Source organism: Anas platyrhynchos, chromosome 4 (assembly GCF_047663525.1).
Source record: "Anas platyrhynchos isolate ZD024472 breed Pekin duck chromosome 4, IASCAAS_PekinDuck_T2T, whole genome shotgun sequence".
NCBI classification, from domain to species: Eukaryota; Metazoa; Chordata; class Aves; order Anseriformes; family Anatidae; genus Anas; species Anas platyrhynchos.
This window is the reverse complement of record NC_092590.1, coordinates 49899824-49911341: the sequence shown is the minus strand read 5'-3', so window position 1 is coordinate 49911341 and position 11518 is coordinate 49899824.

Genomic DNA, 11518 nt, shown 5'->3' with positions numbered 1-11518 from the left:
TCGTGTGCCTGCACTCGGGGTCCCTCTCTGGCAGACGTACCACCAGCTTCTGGGGCTAGGCAGTACTGTTTTTTCCCTGGCATCCAGTTAGAAGGGGACTGTTGGTCAATCCCTGCTAATTGGGCCCGGTGTCGTAGGGCCCTCATTAGCTGCTCTTCAGCTTTTCACTTCCTCTCTCCTTCTCCTGTAATCCGGTTGTCACCGGGGAACCTGTTCTGCTGGGTGACTGGTGACAGTGAATGGCAACCCCAGCCCCAGCCTGCTGCTAGCATGGCCCTCTCCGCTGGGAAGATGGGGCAAAAATCAATTCTTGGAGCCTCCTGCCATTCCTGCTGTGACCCAGTTAGGATGGTGACACATCTTTGTTTCCACCTCAGGCTTCCCGGCTTGGCTGTGAACCGCTCTGGCCGGTCTCTGTTCATCCTCCAGAAACTGTTCCTGGACTCTGCGGCAAGGCTCAACCCAGAGGCTTTGCTCCCACTCCCACACACTGCCCTTGCTGCTCCTCTTGGGGCATCATAGAGACTCCAGCCGCTCGGCTAACCTTTTGTAAATGATGACCCCGTGTATTTGAGGTGCTATTAGCAAAGCTCAAGTCTGAAAGGCTTTAAATTATACCCTGCCTTGCTCTCCACAGGTCTGCCAGCCCCTCCGGCCATGAGCAACTTCAGTACCAGAAATGCTTCTTTCCTCTGCAGCCCTCCATTGCAGCAATCACACAAGTTTTAAACTGCAGTGACAGCAGCAGCATGAGGATTACCCTGCCCTTGGCTTTCCGGGTTGGGGAAATTTGAGAGAAACAGTCCAGTTTCAGACTTAGGCAGGATTTTGTTTTCCTACGTCTTAACTTTTAGCTGACTGTTTTAGTTTGGCTTGGGTTTTCTCCACCTACCCTGTTGCTCATCTTAATCCCAGCCCATAGCAGCCCTTCCAGACCCTGTATTTTTCTCACTCCTGCATATGATTGAGCAACTGAGAAGCTTGGGGCCACATACCAGCCTGCCACCTCAACAGCTTGCCGGCTGGACTTAGATTGCCAGTCCAGCAACCACGCAGCCGGGTCCTGACGACACACCCCAGGTAATTTCTCTCAGAGAGTGAACCTCCCTCATTCCTTCCATGGTTTCTGCTGGCACCACCTCCATCTCTCTGGTGCAGCTCTTCCTCACCCTCACCGCCCGCTTTCAGAGACACCTTTGGCTGTCTCTGTTGGTGAGAGTGCCTGCACGGTGCCCCCTGGGCTGCCCTGCGCAAGCTCTTCTTGCCAAACAGCTTTGTGTCCTGCCAGGGAAGTTCTCCAGTCCCCATGTCCGGCTGCATCACAGCAGAGAAAATGCATGGAACAGGTGGGGATGCAAACTAGAGACCAGTAATGGCAAGACCCAGCTGATACTGAAGCATCCAGATGTCCCCAGGGCCACCACCATGTCACTGTGCAGTTTTTCCATGAGATGCTTTTGGCAGGAGCTCTCTGGAGCGCTGAGCACCCACATCTCCCATCAGCTGTCTTTGACATCTCTCTGTCATTTTCAGACCTATCCCACCTCAGACCTGCCCTGTCAGTATCCCTGCTGTGTGATTCTTGCCCACACATCTGTATCTCCTATCTGAAACCCATTCCAGCCTCTTGAGATTCAGGCAAAGGATGACTGACGCTTGCTTTCAAGACCTTGGCTGTCAGATCTAGGAAAATAGCAACAACTCCTGTGTTGGTGGTCTGTGGAAGGACAGTGCTTTTCTGAAGTACTGTGAACTCTCCAAAGTGCTTAGCTTTTGTGCAAAAGTTACTTTTGTTAATGTTTCCCCTGCTCACAACATCCATCCTTATTTTTTAGTAAGAGGGAGCATAGTGGTTTTAGTAAGAAGAACAGCAGCCAGGCACAAAGCTGCCAAGAGATCAGCGTGGGAGCAGGCACAGCAAATTAAGCCGTCCTTCGCTTATCACTTCTTGAGGGGGAAGGTTTTTCAGCATCTGTTGCGTGCCTGCTGTTACTAAACCTGGAGTCCTCGTAGCCGTAGTGCCCATGGTCACGGCCATAGCACGCTCATCCCTAGTGGCCCACACAACAGAGGACACGGCGACACACCAAGCTCCAGAGGCTGACCTTTCTCTGTCCAGCTGCCGCCTTGCCTATTGCGTGCTTCGTGGTAATGTCACTAGAGGTGCTGTGGCAATCTCAAGCCTCTGTGAGTCATGTGTCCCCCTCGACGGGTTTCCTTGGAGTGCGTCAGCCAGTAATGCCCCGAGCTTGCTGAGAGCCGGAGGAAGCCTCCCTGACGATCTTGGGTTACATCACGGAGGCGGAGGATGTTTGGACAACTGGTTCCAGTCTCCACTGAGGCAAGTCTGAGATTGCGCAGAGCAGCTGGCACCTCACCTTGGTGCTGCTCGTGAGAAGGCCAGATTTGGGGCACAGGGAGGAGGGGAGGTGAAAAGGGCTGGAAAGACTTACAAATCACTCACTCATTGCAGAGCCGGGCTGGGTCAGTAGCAGCCATCCTTCTTGGTGACGAAGAAAGGATGGGTGGACAGATGGATGGACGGATGGACAGATGAACACATGGAAGGAGGGAAGAAACGATGGATGAAAGGGATGAAGGAAGCAAGCAAGCAAGAAAGGAAGGAAGGTGCTCCATCAGTAAAGGTGGAAGTTTGGTCTTGCACAAATAATTATTATTATTTTAATAAAGCTAGTGCCAAACCTAAATTACTCCAGCACTCCCATTATATAATTCCACCCTGTATGATTAAAAGCTTTCCCGGCAAACTGGGAGATTACAACAATTGATCAAAAAATATTGAGAAACCTCTCTGCCCTACCCCCGCTGGATGCCAGTTTGATCTTTCTGACCCAGTCATCAGAGGGCATCGAAGTCTTGATAGGAAAACCCAGCAGGAATTCAGGAGAGGAGATGCAATAGTGAACCAGCAGCAGCCTCAATTTCACCACTGGTCCGTGAATGTTTGCCAGTGGTCCCCAGTGGTCCTGTGGTCCTCTTTCAGTTCTGGATCTTCAGGCTGGTTGTCAATGCCCTTCATTATAACGGGAAGCGGAGGCAGTTGTACAAGCCACATGAATGAGGAAGAAAAGCCAGTTTAGCTGCCTCTGCCAGGACGGCTGTCACTTAGGCAGCAGAGGAGGGGAAATAGGGCTTAATTTAGGAGAGGATAATAGGTAGTGGGAGATGGATCTCCATCAGGATACCCATGTCAGGTCACTTCTGAGAGGGAGGTGATGGAAACCAAACTGAAGAGTTTAGACGAGGGCAAGAAAAGATGGTGAGATTGTGATAGCAAAAGAACACAATGTTGAAGTTAGCCGCAAGCAAAAACTTTCTGACTTGGGATTGTTTCTTCTCCCAGCGAATTAATCCATTTACTTAGTTTCCTTTCCACTAGGGTCACTGGACTGGGCTATTTCAGCCAGTTCAGCACTGTTTAAAACTTTTTTTTTTTTTTTTGACTCACACAAGCTTTTTTGTTCCAATAATCTAAATCAAGCAAAGAAAGGAAAAAAAAAAAAAAAAAAAAAAAAAAAAAAGTCATTAGTCAGTATTCCTGTACAGGTCAGTGCCCCATGAATCTTCTGCCATTGGTTTCATTCCCGCCTAGTGGTCACCTCAAGGACTACATCTCCCACTTCCACATCCCCAATTTTTTGCCTCCCTGCCCCATCCTGCCACCAGGAGTTAGCTGGCAGAAGGAAGCAACATTCAGAAGTCTCCTGGGGAAAAGAAGCATTTTGTGCCCCAAATAGCAGAGAACATTCTGAGCTTACCAAAAAAAAATAAAAAATAAATAAATAATTTATTTTTTTGTATGCACTGAAAAACATAGAAATGAAGAGTTTCAGAGTTTTCTTAACACAAAGCTTGCAGCATTGCTGACACCCCCATGGAAACAATACTTATGCAATTTTAGTGTACTGTCCTCTTTGGGAATAGAAATCGAGGTTGGAAAGTCAGATTCTCCATAGGGGCAGACACATGGCTTTGGTCTGTCCTGATCTGAAAGGCACAAACCACATCTCCTAGAAGGTTCTCACCGTTCCTTGTGCACGCTGTCCTCGGTGTGGTTAATCATTACTGCAAGGCTCAGTTTCCTGACATTTACCAGCAAAGTCTTCCTTTCTTTCCAAACCCAGAGCACTCAGGAGGCTCTGGACAGCTGTGCGGCCACCAAGGGCATTTAGTCAGTCTTGTCCCTCATAGCCACAGGTACCTTGAAACTAGGCCCGTCTTTGGCAGAGGCTGGAAGCAATTCCCAAGGGAATGATGGATTTTATTCACCCCAAAGCCGCCCTTCCTGCAAATTCATCAACTTCAAAACGAACCACTCGAGCTCACGGTCTGAGAATGCAGGAGTCACTGCGTCCTCCCGAGGATTTGGCACTGAGCTCAGCCCTGACGCACTTTGCCCACCAGCGGCCACCCAGGACGGAGAGATGTCTGATTGCCCTGCTGGTAATTTGGCAGCCGTGGGTGGCGAGGAAATGGCGTTTGTGCATTCGTGGCTCTCTTCGTACTGGGTGCGGAGCTGTGTCAGAAAAAGCTTTCCCTCGGAGTCTCCTCTGTTTACTGGTGAAGCGATGCCTTACCTGGCTGCCTCCCTTGTGGATTTCCACCTGCAGGACAGCAGGGAGTCTCTGTTTCAGACACCGGAGCTCAGCAGCAGTGGAGAGGCTGCCTTGGTGCCCCACTCACTGCACCAAAGGTCTGGCTCATGGGATTGCTGACAAGGGACAGCCACTTCAGCAATGCCACAATGCACATGGATGGTGAGATGGGTACATGCTGCCTATCAGCGGTCCAACCAGCAAAGTCCCATCAGCCCAAAAATCCTCACAGGCCCAGCTTGGACTTTGGAAACGAGAGCCACATCCACAGCGGGGCTAATGGCACAGGTGTCAGCTCTGCTGTGTGGGTGCACGCTGGAAATACACTGACTCTCCAGTTAGCAGTGGGAATGGGATAGAGCTTGGGTGAAAATCCCTTTTGCAGAGGCATTCCTAAATTTTAGTGCGAGGCCACTTGTCGGTGTAGGTCCACAGGGCCCCAAGCAGCCTGGCTTCTCTTCCTTTCAGTTTCCTTCAAAACTTTTAAAGTGTTTACCTACCATGTCACTTACGGTGCCACACGGAACACCTGCAAAATGAAGCATTTGGCATTCGTGTGGGGCAGGATGCTTGAAACATGACTCTTGAATTGAAACCGTATGGCCATTTCTGAGTTTTCAAACAAAGTTTTGTGCATATGGGTCTCTTCCAACTCAGGATACTCTATTATTCTATGATTCTATGATTCATTTTTTCCAGCTCAGCTCTTTCTTTTAAGTGCCTTTAATTTTATTTGCCACCAACCTACTAATGTGGGGAAAAATGGTTTTCTGGCTGCAGTGACCTGTTTCATGCATGTTAAAATAGTATTTATTTAAATCTTAAAATAATTTAAATTTAGTCAAACACATTACATTTTCTCTCTCTCTCTTTGTTTAGAAACGTGTTAATTCCATGCAACTTGAGCAAGCTTGGGAACAACCTTCTGGAGTTAAGAATGGAAGACATCGTTCAGTATCAGCGAAGCAGGTAAATCTCAAACGAAGGTTTCAGAAGGCAGAGCAGGGGACAAATCCTGTTACACGAAATGGGTAAATCCATCCTGCCCTTCTGTAACTCGGATCAACATAACCCAGGTAGGAGGGAATAGAGACAAAGATCTCTTTCTCTGCCAGAAAGCTGATTTTGACACTAATCCCTTTCACCACCAGCATCTCCTCTCAGCTCCTGCTCTCCCATACCAGCTCCTGCATTCATCTGAAACCAGTTCATTTCCCACCGTGTAGGTGAGTTACCTTTTACCATGGCAATGGAACAGAGCTAAGCTCTACATTTCAGGGAAAGCCTTTGGTGGAGACCAAAGCTCAGTGCTCAGCGGTGCATTCAGTACCTCCAGGTCGCTCCTTCCCCACTGGATGCAGATGTGTCCCCACTGAAACCTCTTGGGTGTAGCCCACAGGGACAGGAGGAGCGATGCATATGCTTGTGTGTTGGTCACGTTGAATTTGAGAGTGGAACGAGACTTTTTGCGAGCAAAGTACAGCCCATGTGAGTACAAGACATGAACCTCACTCACCATGGAGACTCGGTTTTGCTTCAGAGCACTGTGTGTCCCCATGCAGTCAGACCAGGAGAACCCAAACATGCCAAGAGGACAGTTTTGTAGCATGCCAATGTAAACAGGTTTCTGTCCAAGGACTTCAAGAACAGTTTTTTTGTTTTTTTGTTTTTTTGTTTTGTTTTTCCTACATGAAGGCAAACTTACTTGCAGAAGGAAATGAGACTGTGCTTAGGAAGCCTTCTTCACAGCATGAGTATGTAATCTTTATGCAAACAAGACCTTACTCATGTGGTGTGTCTCAGCAGTCCTCTCCTGGGAAAGCTTTGGCTCCACATTCCAGCCTGCTGGGGACAGACACAACACGCAAGGAGGAAGGTGCATGAGGTGCACAGGTTTCGCTGACAGATGGACGTGTGAGGCTGGAAGCAGCATCACAAGGCACTCACTCACTGGTCCCACTTCATCACGGTGAAATGACCACCCAAATTGCAAGGGCTGACTTAGTCCGGTGGCGCATTTGTAGTTTGTCGCATTTCATGTTTATTTGCTAGTACAATTAATTAAAGGCAGCCGACGTCAGGAGGGCACGGGACTTGTAGCCAAATGCAGGTACTACCAGCTAACAACGGGATTTCCAAGGAAGCATAACAAACATGCCCATGAAATAGAGTGTTCTCCTCAATTTCTTTGCTTACTCATGGTCTGTGAAAAAAACAAAATCCAGAGCGATCTACGTAATCATTGTTGTGCGTAGGAAGGCTTGCCCGGGCTTTGTTCTGGGGAAAAATCTAGCTTTGGCAAAGGTGAGAGGAAAGGAATTTCTAATTGCTTTAGGCTTCTCTTTGTGATTCATTGTTTCTTCACATACCAAATGACTTCAGGTAGGTAAAGAAAATTCACCTCCTGATGCACCAGTGGCAAAAACTCAGCTGTGGCAAGACAGTGCCAGATGTCCTCCTCTTCCTGGGAGCAGGATGATTCAGAGAGAAAACCATTCAGATCGAGGGAAATATGATGAGCTGCGCTTACACCAAGCACTCTGCGCTCTGCTTCCGCTGCAGAAAGCAAAAGCAAAGCAAACCTGCACATGAATTGGGCTTGCAGTAAGGGGTCCTTCCAACAGCCAGGCAAAGGGCTTTCCACATGTTTATTTCTAAAATCTGTGTTTGATTCTCACACCGGAAGATAGGACTTGAGTTTGACTCCTCCTGAGAGCTTTCCTAAGGGGCCTGAGTCACACGCCAACAAACCGATGTATGCAGCAGAGATGAGAAATGGGCAAGCAGCAAAGAAACAACAGCCCTTTTGTCACGGCATGGGCCAGATGCGTCTTTGTAAAGATGATGGGACAAAACGTGTTCACTTTGGATGGCAGAGACCGCTTCTTGGCTGAAGGGATTTGACCAGGTTGTTGCAGCTCCCAATTGTAGCAGCTCACAGCTAGGTGAAGTCTTTTCTCCATGCTCTGTTCACCTGTGTACATCCATCTTTCTCACCAGCCATCCAAAATTACAAACCAAATTGAAAAAAACATTGTGTGAGGAAGATTATAAATTAAAAAGCTACAACTTTCCCTGCACTTCCAGGAGAGAATTCCCAAGCAATTCTCACGTGTACTTTATTTCTCTGCTGCTCTGAACGATGTTGAAAATAACATGCAATATGAAAGAAAAACATGACGCTATTTCTGTCACGTGTTCCCGGTCCTCATATGAGACGATAATCCCTCAAAACGTGCAGTACCGTGTAATTTACTCACATGCTTTCAAATTAGGTGATACGCATCTCTACAGTGACTTCATACCCAAGCCACTAAGGTGAGGAAAGGGATATGTTATTCACCCCACTTAACAAACTCAGTTATTCAAGCTACACTTTGCAACTTTCATTGGCATCAACACACTTCAGGTCAGACAGACTTCCATGGAGAAGATCCTCCTAGGGCAGCCTGATTTGTAACCCCAAATTGTTGCCACCCCATCTGTACAGGACCACCTTGAGGAACTTTGCCCATAAAAGATTGCTCCTCCACTGTTAAAACAGTGGTTCTATTTGCTCTGACTATACTACATGGTGTCCTTAAAAAGAAAGCTGCAGAGGGCATGGAATAATTAAAAACTACATAAGGGCTTTTGCCTACAGAAAGCCACTTTATCACAGTAAGCCAAAAAAGTGAAGTTGTATGGAATGAAGGAAACAGAAGACTCATAACTAAAATTCCAGGCATTAGAGGCAACCATGTTCTAGCTTTAAAAACTCTGCATTGTAGTATAGAACTTCTAGATTTTGTTGTAGGTTTGTTGTTGTTGTTCTTTGTTTGTTTGTTTTGTGGGGGGGATTTAAGGTGAAGATTTCTGCTCTGCTCTTTTCAGCTCAATCTCTAAGACACTAAAGAAAAAAAGAAGCCTTTTTTTTCCAAGTGTAGACATTATTCTTCAAACAGCCACGCTGCTCATATAAATACGCACATTCTCTGAGCTGAGTGCTGGGAGATGACTGTGCCTTAATGAACAGCAGCCAGGCAGCTTTTGCTACCTTGGTGGAAAAGTTTAAACAATTTTTCTCTTCTTTTTAAAATGAATATGTCGGGGGTACTTGCAAAACAATACATGACCTACGTCCAACTTTGGAATGCATTAAGATGGCTCTCCCCCTCTATAGGGACCGTGCAGGGCTGCAACCCAAGAAGCTGTGTGGAGAAGAGAGATACTGTGGTGATTCTGCCCACCTGAGAGCAACAGGGTATTCTGAATATATGCACCTGTGTGCAGAGTGCAGGTGAAGCAGTGTGATATGCAAGGTAAGGGGCCAGAGTTACATTGCCCAGGTACCTCAGTGCACAGATTACAACAGCAGAGGTCCAGCCTCAGTTTTTATAGGGACTCCTGTACAACATCTTTCCTTCTTGGTCCCGTGGGGCCAGGGAAGCAGGGTCAGGTGGGTGGTGGTGCATTGTAGTACCATGTGGAGGCTGACTCCAGGAGGACGTGGGCAGGACCACGAGCCCTGGAGTCCTGGGGAATGTTTCTGTGATCGCCCGAGGAAATGGAAGAAAGGGCAGCAGGTTTCAGTGCTCTCCGGCATGGAGGAGCTGGTATTACAGAAGGAGATTGTTAGCTGAGGGCCAGCTCCCAGTTCTAGTGTAAATCCAGCATTGCTTCACCCCGCTTACCGCTTCAGGCCCTTACAATTACTGCTGGGGTCAGAATCTGCCCCTGAGCATTTGCAAATTGCACAAAAATGAGTGGGTGAGCGCTGGAGGTTGTATTTGGTCAAATGAGAGCTGCTGGGTGCATGCTGTGTGGAAAATTAACCAGTCAGAGCCTGGGGCAGGGCTCTAACAGCAAGCAGCTTCCCAAAAATCCTCCTAGAGTGTGGCAGGACTTTCATCCCAGCCTGATTTGTAACGTGTTCCCTGCCACCACTGCAAATCTGAGCCCGGCCTGTCATCAGGAGGTGGGAGATGGCCCAGGACATTCTGCAAATTTCAGGCTGGCCGTTCCTGAAAGATGTGGAAAGCACGTGTAAAATCCCACCGCTGTGATTTGGTAGCATTAAATCCCTCAGTGCCATTGCATGCCTCATCAGGTGAGGCAGGGATGCACACAGCTGTTAGAGTTTCCCTTAGCTGAAAACCCTTGGGTTTTCAGGGGGCTGCTTTTCATTTGTATTGATGTAAATGAGAGAAAAACACAGATCTCGTAGTTGTCATGGGCGCCTGTAGATTCTGTCCTTTTTGTTTTTATTCTTTAGGCATGCTGCAGAAGATTTTGCAGTCAAACGTGGAGCAGCTAAAGACACGTGCCACTGGGCAGATTCCCCTGGGGTGAGCAGCTGATGTAGTACACCTGCATAAATTATTCCCTTTCTGGATGGGTTTCACTCATGAAGTCTCTGCTTCAACCTAGGTCTCTGGGAAAGGAATCAAGCACTGTCAGACTGTCACCGCCTCAGGAGAGATGTTGCTGTTGACTTTCATGGCAGGGCTGCATGGTCCTCCAAATGCCTGTGTCTCTCAGAGACTAGAACCTTTGTACCGATTTCCAGAAATGCCGTATTGTTTCCCCTTCCTTCCCACCAAGAACCCAGGCTAGGCATCCACATCCTCTTAATTACAGCAATCTTGACTTGCATCAGCAGGAACTGGAGTGACACATGCCTCACTTCAAAGCTCTCTCCCTGCCTATGAGGTAGCTGCTGATAGCAGAAGATACTGGCATCTGCAGATCACAAATCAAGTGAAAGTCTAGTGAGCTGCCCAGAAGACACTGCTCCGGGTTGAGTCATCACCCTTTTCCACCTGTTCTCAACTGGATGGATGAGAAAGGATAACTCATGTTCAAACACCCAGGTCAGCTGCGCCCGCCCATACAAAATAAACATTTGATGTCAGTGAAGAAAATTAATGGGCAGCAATTTCTGCCACTTCCTTTCCCTTCACGCATTTCTCTGGAGTTTTATCAAAAGTAAAGAGAGTGAATAATGAGATCGTGGTTGGCATGCGGACTCTGCTGGAGGACACGATGCCCAAGCGTGCCCCGCCAAGGCCAGGCAGGACTGGCGTCACTTGGCCTCTACAATCCCTGCCTGAGCCCCTGATTGTCACCACAAGGCCGGGGAAGGAACAGGCTGCTTGCTGGCCACCCCATGCGGAGTGAGAGCAGGGTGGCTTTCACTCTGATACGCGGGGCCAGAGGAGAAGGAAATATAATCCACATCCTCTGCCAGTCTGGGGGCTCCCAGCATCGTTGAGAGCTGAAAATATGTAACTTCACATCCTGGGCACATCTTTATGGTTTGATCACCTCATGCTGATGGATCACAGTCAGTGAGGGGCACAGCAGGTCCCAGGAGCTGCCAAGTGAAAGCTGAGGAGAGCTGAACTTGTACAGAAATGAGAGCACATTCATTTTGCCAGCAAAAATTTGTTGGGATTCACCACAGAATGGGAAATTCACCACAGTTGGGATTCACCACAAATGTCTGCGTGGCAGGGTCTGACCTGCTGTCTCAGGATACCACGCCCTTGCCAGGGTGGTCTGACAGCCCCAGGGAGCAGCTAGCCAGATGATGCACTGCTCCGGAGCAGGAAGCGCAGCCACTACGTTCACCCCTGGCATGGTTTCTCGAGAAGACAAGCCTGGGAGAAGGCAGGCAGACCGTTGGAGAGAAATCTCCCCTCCAACGTGGCTGAGGTGCCATAATCGCACCCTGCGAGGCTCACCAGCCTTTGGGGAAGCTCCCTGTGCCCCGCAACAAGCAGGATGGACAGTGGCTTGCAGCCACAGCAGGGTGTCCTGCTGGAAAACCCCAGGTGCCGCCGGGAGCGGTGGCTCAGTAGGTGGCACTCTGCATCCACGGGGAACCAGCACCTTCCCAAAAGCGAGCCCTGCCCCTCACT